At 39.1% G+C, this 9,856-nt stretch overlaps 1 non-coding gene across 1 annotated transcript; it reads right to left on the bottom strand.

The window, feature by feature from the left end:
• Positions 1–8,360: 8,360 nt before the first annotated feature.
• Positions 8,361–8,467, bottom strand: LOC132482824 (U6 spliceosomal RNA). The gene has a single exon (XR_009530988.1). It is a non-coding gene; the product is annotated as a U6 spliceosomal RNA (small nuclear RNA).
• Between the last annotated feature and the right edge of the window lie 1,389 nt (positions 8,468–9,856).

Raw genomic sequence — 9,856 nt, 5'->3', positions numbered from 1 at the left:
TCTCTCTCTCTCTCTCCCTCTCTCTTTCTTTTATCTACTTTTTCTCCCTTTTACTCTGAGCCATGTGGATGAAAGACTCTTGGTGCTCCAGCCAGGAGTCAGTGCTATGCCTCTGAGGTGGGAGACCCAACTTCAGGACACTGGTCCACAAGAGACCTCCCAGCTCCATATAATATCAAATGGCAAAAATCTCCCAGAGATCTCCATATCAATGCCAAGACCCAGCTTCACTCAACAACCAACAAGCTATGGTGCTGGGCACCCTATGCCAAACAACTAGCAAGACAGGGACACAAACACACCCATTAACAGAGAGGCTGCCTAAAATCATAATAAGGCCACAGACAGCCCAAAACACACCACTAGGCTTGGAACTGTCCACCAGAAAGAAAAGATCCAACCACGTCCACCGGAACACAGGCACTAGTCCCCTCCACCAGGAAGCCTACACAGCCCACTGAACGAACTTTAGCCACTGGAGACAGACACGAAAAACAATGGGAACTACGGACTTGCAGCCTGTGAAAAGGAGACCCCAAACACAGTAAGATAAGCAAAATGAAAAGACAGAAAAACACACAGCAGATGAAGGAGCAAGGTAAAAATGCACCAGACCTAACAAATGAAGAGGAAATAGGCAGTCTACCTGAAAAAGAATTCAAAATAATGATAGTAAAGATGATCCAAAATCTGGAAACAGAATAGACAAAATGCAAGAAAGAGTTAACAAAGACCTAGAAGAACTAAAGATGAATCAAGCAATGATTAGAAACACAATAAATGAAATTAAAAATACTCTAGATGGGATCAATAGCAGAATAACTGAGGCAGAAGAACGGATAACTGACCTGGAAGATAAAATAGTGGAAATAACTACTGCAGAGCAGAAGAAAGAAAAAAGAATGAAAAGAACTGAGGACAGTCTCAGAGACCTCTGGGACAACATTAAACGCACCAACATTCGAATTATAGGGGTTCCAGAAGAAGAAGAGAAAAAGAAAGGGACTGAAAAAATATTTGAAGAGATTATAGTTGAAAACTTCCCTAATATGGGAAAGGAAATAGTTAACTCCAGTAAGCGCAGAGAGTCCCATACAGGATAAATCCAAGGAGAAACACGCCAACACACATATTAATCAAAGTATCATAAATTAAATAAAAAGAAAAAATATTAAAAGCAGCAAGGGAAAAACAACAAATAACATAGAAGGGAATCCCCATAAGGTTAACAGCTGATCTTTCAGCAGAAACTCTGCAAGCCAGAAGGGACTGGCAGGACATATTTAAAGTGATGAAGGAGAAAACCCTGCAACCAAGATTACTCTACCCAGCAAGGATCTCATTCAGATTTGATGGAGAAATTAAAACATTTACAGACAAGCAAAAACAGAGAGTTCAGCACCACCAAACCAGCTTTTACAACAAATGCTAAAGGAACTTCTCTAGGCAAGAAACACAACAGAAGGAACAGACCTACAATAATAAACCCAAAACAATTAAGAAAATGGGAATAGAAACATACATATCGATAATTACCTTAAATGTAAATGGACTAAATGCTCCCACCAAAGGACACAGATTGGCTGAATGGATACAAAAACAAGACCCATATATATGCTGTCTACAAGAGACCCACTTCAGACCTAGGAATACATACAGACTGAAAGTAAGGGGATTGAAAAAGATATTCCATGCAAATGGAAATCAAAAGAAAGCTGGAGTAGCAATTCTCATATCAGACAAAATAGACTTTAAAATAAAGACTATTAGAAGAGACAAAGAAGGACACTACATAATGATCAAGGGATCAATCCAAGAAGAAGATAACAACAATTGTAAATATTTATGCACCTAACATAGGAGCACCTCAATACGTAAGGCAAATATTAACAGCCATAAAAGGAGAAATCGACAGTAACACAATCATAGTAGGGGACATTAACACCCCACTTTCACCAACGGACAGATCATCCAAAATGAAAATAAATAAGGAAACACAAGCTTTAAATGATACATTAAACAAGATGGACTTAATTGATATTTATAGGACATTCCATCCAAAAACAACAGAATACACATTTTTCTCAAGTGCTCATGGAACATTCTCCAGGATAGATCATATCTTGGGTCACAAATCAAGCCTTGGTAAATTGAAGAAAATTGAAATTGTATCAAGTATCTTTTCCGACCACAATGCTATAAGACTAGATGTCAATTACCGGAAAAGCTCTGTAAAAAAATACAAACACATGGAGGCTAAACAATACACTACTTAATAACGAAGTGATCACTGAAGAAATCAAAGAGGAAATAAAAAAATACCTAGAAACAAATGCCAATGGAGACAGGATGACCCAAAACCTATGGGATGCAACAAAAGCAGTTCTAAGAGGGAAGATTATAGCAATACAATCCCACCTTAAGAAACAGGAAACATCTCGAATAAACAACCTAACTTTGCACCTAAAGCAATTAGAGAAAGAAGAACAAAAACACCCCAAAGTTAGCAGAAGGAAAGAAATCATAAAAATCAGATCAGAAATAAATGAAAAAGAAAGAAGGAAATGATAGCAAAGATCAATAAAACTAAAAGCTGGTTCTTTGAGAAGATAAACAAAATTGATAAACCATTAGCCAGACTCATCAAGAAAAAAAGGGAGAAGACTCAAATCAATAGAATTAGAAATGAAAAAGGAGACAACTGACACTGCAGAAATACAGAAGATCATGAGAGATTACTACAAGCAACTCTATGCCAATAAAATGGACAACCTAGAAGAAATGGACAAATTCTTAGAAATACACAACCTGCCAAGACTCAATGAGAAAGAAATAGAAAATATGAACAGACCAATCACTAGCACAGAAATTCAAACTGTGATAAAAAATCTTTCAACAAACAAAAGCCCAGGACCAGATGGCTTCACAGGCAAATTCTATCAAACATTTAGAGAAGAGCTAACACCTATCCTTCTCAAACTCTTCCAAAATATAGCAGAGGGAGGAACACTCCCAAACTCATTGTACAAGTCCACCATCGTCTTCATACCGAAACCAGACAAGGATGTCACAAAGAAAGAAAACTACGGGCCAATATCACTGATGAACATAGATGCAAAAATCCTCAACAAAATACTAGCAAACAAAATCCAACAGCACATTAAAAGGATCCTACACCATGAACAAGTGGCGTTTATTCCAGGAATGCAAGCATTCTTCAATATACGCAAATCAATCAACGTGATACACCATATTAACAAATTGAAGGAGAAAAACCATATGATCATCTCAATAGATGCAGAGAAAGCTTTTGACAAAATTCAACACCCATTTATGATAAAAACCCTGCAGAAAGTAGGCATAGAGGGAACTTTCCTCAACATAATAAAGGCCATATATGACAAACCCACAGCCAGCATCGTCCTCAATGGTGAAAAACTGAAACCATTTCCACTAAGACCAGGAACAAGACAAGGTTGCCCACCCTCACCACTCTTATTCAACATAGTTTTGGAAGTTTTAGCCACAGCAATCAGAGAAGAAAAGGAAATAAAAGGAATCCAAATCGGAAAAGAAGAAGTAAAGCTGTCACTGTTTGCAGATGACATGATACTATACATAGAGAATCCTAAAGATGCTACCAGAAAACTCCTAGAGCTAATCAATGAATTTGGTAAAGTAGCAGGATACAAAATTAATGCACAGACATCTCTGGCATTCCTATATACTAATGATGAAAAATCTGAAAGTGAAATCAAGAAAACACTCCCATTTACCATTGCAACAAAAAGAATAAAATATCTAGGAATAAACCTACCTAAGGAGACAAAAGACCTGTATGCAGAAAATTATAAGACACTGATGAAAGAAATTAAAGATGATACAAATAGATGGAGAGATATACCATGTTCTTGGATTGGAAGAATCAACATTGTGAAAATGACTCTACTACCCAAAGCAATCTACAGATTCAATGCAATCCCTATCAAACTACCACTGGCATTTTTCGCAGAAGTAGAACAAAAAATTTCACAATTTGTATGGAAACACAAAAGACCCGCAATGGCCAAAGCAATCTTGAGAACGAAAAATGGAGCTGGAGGAATCAGGCTCCCTGACTTCAGACCATAGTATAAAGCTACAGTAATCAAGACAGTGTGGTACTGGCACAAAAACAGAAAGATAGATCAATGGAACAGGATAGAAAGCCCAGAGATAAACCCACGCACATATGGTCACCTTATCTTTGATAAAGGAGGCAGGAATGTACAGTGGAGAAAGGACAGTCTCTTCAATAAGTGGTGCTGGGAAAACTGGACAGGGGCATGTAAAAGTATGAGATTAGATCACTCCCTAACACCATACACAAAAATAAGCTCAAAATGGATTAAAGACCTAAATGTAAGGACAGAAACTATCAAACTCTTAGAGGAAAACATAGGCAGAACACTCTATGACATAAATCACAGCAAGATCCTTTTGGACCCACCTCCTAGAGAAATGGAAACAAAGACAAAAATAAATACATGGGACCTAATGAAACTTCAAAGCTTTTGCACAGCAAAGGAAACCATAAACAAGACGAAAAGACAACCCTCAGAATGGGAGAAAATATTTGCAAATGAAGCAACTGACAAACGATTAATCTCCAAAATTTATAAGTAGCTCATGCAGCTCAATAACAAAAAAACAAACAACCCAATCCAAAAATGGGCAGAAGACCTAAATAGACATTTCTCCACTGAAGATATACAGCCTGCCAGCAAACACATGAAAGAATGCTCAACATCATTAATCATTAGAGAAATGCAAATCAAAACTACAATGAGATATCATCTCACACCAGTCAGAATGGCCATCATCAAAAAATCTAGAAACAATAAATGCTGGAAAGGGTGTGGAAAAAAGAGAACACTCTTGCACTGCTGGTGGGAATGTGAATTGGTACAGCCGCTATGGAGAACGGTATGGAGGTTCCTTAAAAAACTACAAATAGAACTACCATATGACCCAGCAATCCCACTACTGGGCATATACCCTGAGAAAACCATAATTCAAAAAGAGTCATGTACCAAAATGTTCATAGCAGCCCTATTTACAATAGCCCGGAGATGGAAACAACCTAAGTGTCCATCATCGGATGAATGGATAAAGAAGATGCGGTACATATATACAATGGAATATTACTCTGCCATAAAAAGAAACGAAATTGAGGTATTTGTAATGAGGTGGATAGATCTAGAGTCTGTCATACAGAGTGAATTAAGTCAGAAAGAGAAAGACAAATACCATATGCTAACACATATATATGGAATTTAAGAAGAAAAAAATGTCATGAAGAATCTACGGGTAAGACAGGAATAAAGACACAGACCTACTAGAGAATGGACTTGAGGATATGGGGAGGCGAAAGGGTAAGCTGTGATAAAGCGAAGGAGAGGCATGGACATAGATACACTACCAAACGTAAGGTAGATAGCTAGTGGGAAGCAGCCGAATATCACAGGGAGGTCAGCTCGGTGCTTTGTGACCGCCTGGAGGGGTGGGATAGGGAGACGCAAGAGGGAGGGGATATGGGAACATATGTATATGTATAACTGATTCATTTTGTTATAAAGCAGAAACTAACACACCACTGTTAAGCAATTATACTCCAATAAAGATGTAAAAAAAAATTACTCATTTGAACGTACAGAGGTAGGTCTCTCAAATGACACCAGTTAGGAAGCAACCGTACGCCCTTTATAATTCCTAGAGATGACACAAATCACCTGTTTCGATGGAAAATTCGGCAGTACCCGTGCGTTTTTTCACTCAAACTTAGTTCCAGCTCCTCTTACTCATATTTTCTCTGCCAAAACAACACAGCTTGAGGAATTGAAAGGGATTCCATTTTGGTAATTAAGGAGTATCCCCAACACTGACAGTCCCATCTTAAAAAGCAGTCCCTCTGCATTTTACCCGAGGAGCAATGGCCAGAGCCTCCCTTTTAAAACGATGGGGGGAAAATCAGAACATTTCACACTGTCCCTTTCAGCCACTGTGAACTGAGCTGCGAGACGACCAATACCCCGTAGCACAGTGCGGACGGGCCAGTGCGCGGGGGCAACAGTGACAGGAGACAGCACAAGAGACGAAGTCCAGGCCCAGGGTCTCTGAGCTCCACCTGCAACGCCCAGGGGCCAAGGCGTATTACCTTTCCGGGATGTGCTTTCCGCCCTTCCTCCTGGCCGATGAACGTCCGGAAAAGCCGCGACGCTGACCCCAGTGCCCACAGGCATGATGCCACTGGCTCATGTGACCCCCCAAGATGCCACCCACCAGACGCCAAGAGTGCCAAATTTGCCAACCCGGCGGCCCCGGTGCCAGCACAAGGTTCCGAGCCACAAGCGCCGAGGCACGAGCCCACGCAGCTCACGCACCTCCTTCTACTGCGCATGCGCCACCGCCCGTCGAGATGATGTCCTCCCACCGCCCGACTGAGACGCTTCATTAGGAAAGAGGACTCTGACGCCTGCAATTTCCCTCCTTTGCTGGAGCCTGGTAGCAGAGGTTCATTAGTTCATGGGTGTACCCTTCAGAATTCCAATCATACGGGACATGGAAAGTTGTCCCACTCTCCCAGTTTCTTGTGTGGTTCTTTCAGATATTTCCCAAGTGCTTACATTCACACTTGTTGTACCTTGTATGTAAGTATTTCTACGTAATGGATATCCTGTATTTTATAGAAGAGCAGCATACTATACACAGTCTACAAAAAAAAAAAAAAGAAAAAGAAATGACCCATCGGGCAAGGAAGACAGGGATGGATTTCAAAGCCATATTGCTAACTGAAAGATGACTGTCTGAAAAGGCTACCATTTTATTATTCCAATTATATGACATTTCAGAAAAGGCAAAAATATAGAGACAGAAAAAGATCAGTGATTGCCAGGAGTTCAGAGAGAGTGGATATGTTGAGTAGGTGAAGCACAGGAGATATTACCATCATGGAAAATTAGGTAACGAGTACATAGGCTCTCTGCATTATTTCTTACTGCTGCATGTAAATCTACAATTATCTCAAAATTAAAAGTTTGGGGCTTCCCTGGTGGCGCAGTGGTTGAGAGTCCACCTGCCAATGCAGGGGACACGGTTCGTGCCCCGGTCCGGGAGGATCCCACGTGCCGTGGAGCGGCTGGGCCCGTGAGCCGTGGCCACTGGGCCTGCACGTCCAGAGCCTGTGCTCCGCAACGGGAGAGGCCACAGCAGTGAGAGGCACTCGTATCCCCCCCCCGAAAAAAAAGTTTAATTAAGGAAAGCAACCAGGTGAAACCAAGTTAATAATACATTTCATTTACCCCAATATATCTAAAATATCATCATTTCAACATGTAAATAATTTAAAATAGTAATAAGATGTTTTGCATTTTTTTGGTATAAGCCTTCAAAGTCTGGTGTATATTTTATATGGATAGCATATCTCAAATCAGATGCTCAGTTTCCTCGGGAATGCTTGATCTATGCTTGATCTATATTTACATTTCATAAAATTTAATGTTGAAAAATTAGATTCATATGTTCAAGTTATCCCAAACATACTTAAATATTTCCAATAATTGAAACAGTTACCAAAAAGGCATTTTCCTTTAATATCTGTATCCACATGGCCAAAACTGGCTCATCTCTTTTAGAAAAATTGATTTCACTTTGAAGCAAAAATGCATCGATTTCAAATTACACATGTCCAAGTGAATTAAATTCACTAATTCTTGTATCAACTCAGTATTATTAATACGGAATTCAAAGGGAGTATTTCATAAGTTGAAAGTACTTTCAGTGTACCAATATATACAAAATGTTCTTCACATTTGTCTTGTAGTTTTTGCGGTCAGTGTATATAACGCTGTCTATTACAATTAATACCTTCATGTTGATTCAGGATAGGAAAATGTGTAATGTCATTATTATTTATATAAATTCTGAAAAGTTTCTATTTGTGTATAAAATTGTGTACCTCTCTAGCTGCAGCACAAGCTTTTCCTTTCCTTGGAGCTTCAGTTCCATCTCATTGAGATGCAATGTAGTACTGGTGAGAAAATGTAAATCATAGTGTCAAATTTGGTTTTGATTACTGAATATTTGGCAAGTATACCCCCCTTTTATTAAACATCTTTTTTGGAGTATAATTGCTTTACAGTGGTGTTAGTTTCTGCTGTGTGACAAAGTGAATCAGCTATGTGTATACATATATCCCCATATCTAATCCCTCTTGCGCCTCCCTCCCGCCCTCCCTATCCCACCCCTCTAGTTGGACACAAAGCATGGATCTGATCTCCCTGTGCTATGTGGCTGCTTCCCACTAGCTATCTATTTTACATAAAAATATGGAACGCTTCATGAATTTGCACATCATCCTTGTGCAGGGGCCATGCTAATCTTCTCTGTGTTGTTCCAATTTTAGCATATGTGCTGCCGAAGTGAGCACCCCCTCCCCCTTTTTTAAAGGAAATCTCGAATTGAAGTTAATGGTGGAGTCAATATTTGTAAACACTCTTTCATGACTCAACCAATGAGCATTGATAAAGACCATAGATCATTACATTTGCTGTCTTTCATTACTTTTAAGAGTTCTATCAACTAGTGCTGATTCATAACGCTGCAGTAATATACTAAACAACTTCACCACTGTACTTCTGATATGGAGTCTGCTTCAGAACATTGAGCAAAATAGTTTTAATATGTATCACGCTGGGAATGAAGTAATAAGAGAAACATCATCCCATAAATCCAGATGTTTTACCTGACTTAGCTGGAATACCATCATTTTTTCTTATTGAGCTTAAATTCTTTTTTGACAAATGTAAAAGATTCAGATCTATCCTATGAGTTTGATTTCGTAGGCTTCAAATTGATATTTCTTCATAAATTTGGATGCACTTTGACACAAAATATATCCAAAGTGTTACCTGGGCCATGTCTCTTATATTACATGCAGTAGTGACCTCTGAGTTGAGACTGGTCCCAGGGGGTCTTTTACAGTACTATATGGGCTCCAAACCTAGAAGCATAGAGTAAAAAACAAGGGAGTTCAAGGTCATGATGCAGTATACCCTATATGACTGTAAATTTAATCCAAGAGCTCTCTAGTGATTATAGCTATCTGAAAATGGAGGGCACTGAATGGATGGATTGTGAAGCTTTCCATATTTGAAGTGTTCAGTTGAAGTCAGAGTTTGGTAGGACTCCCACTTGTTCTTTTTGATTGTTACAGAATTTTCAGCAGCAGGCATAAAACTAGTAGTATAATAAAAAATGGGTCTCTTCACCCCTGTCCGCTTTATCTGAATACTAGTTAGAGACTGGGGATCTAGAGCACCAGGAAAAATTTTTCAAAGCATCCTTTTCCTTGTGGTGTCACAGAGTACTTAATTCTAAACATCAACCATAATGATAGGGTCTAGACAGAGTATTGTTTCTTATGATTTTGAAAATAAATTGTCTCTAATTCTTTACCTATATTCATAACAATTGGAAATACATTTGAATGCATATTTGATCACACTGCAAGTCTTCAGGCTTCTTCATCCTTAGGAAAATACTTGAGGAGAAAAAGAAAAAGATATGTTTCACACCACACCCTATCAGCTCACAGTACCTAAGTTCAATATACCAAATAAAGGCCACTCAAGGCAGTGAACACAGTTTGTCTCCAGAGACAGGACCATCAATCAAATGATTTTGCTTCCTCTCCCATCCTTGAGCATCCTGGGACCTGGCTATTGGTCTTTAACAACAACAACAAATCTGCTTTGCTACAAAACCAGTGAAATATTCAGATCCTACCTGCATGTGTTCTTGCCTATGCAGTAACCTC

The sequence above is a fragment of the Mesoplodon densirostris genome, chromosome X, assembly GCF_025265405.1.
Source record: "Mesoplodon densirostris isolate mMesDen1 chromosome X, mMesDen1 primary haplotype, whole genome shotgun sequence".
NCBI classification, from domain to species: domain Eukaryota; kingdom Metazoa; phylum Chordata; class Mammalia; order Artiodactyla; family Ziphiidae; genus Mesoplodon; species Mesoplodon densirostris.
This window is presented reverse-complemented; position numbering and strand designations above follow the sequence as displayed.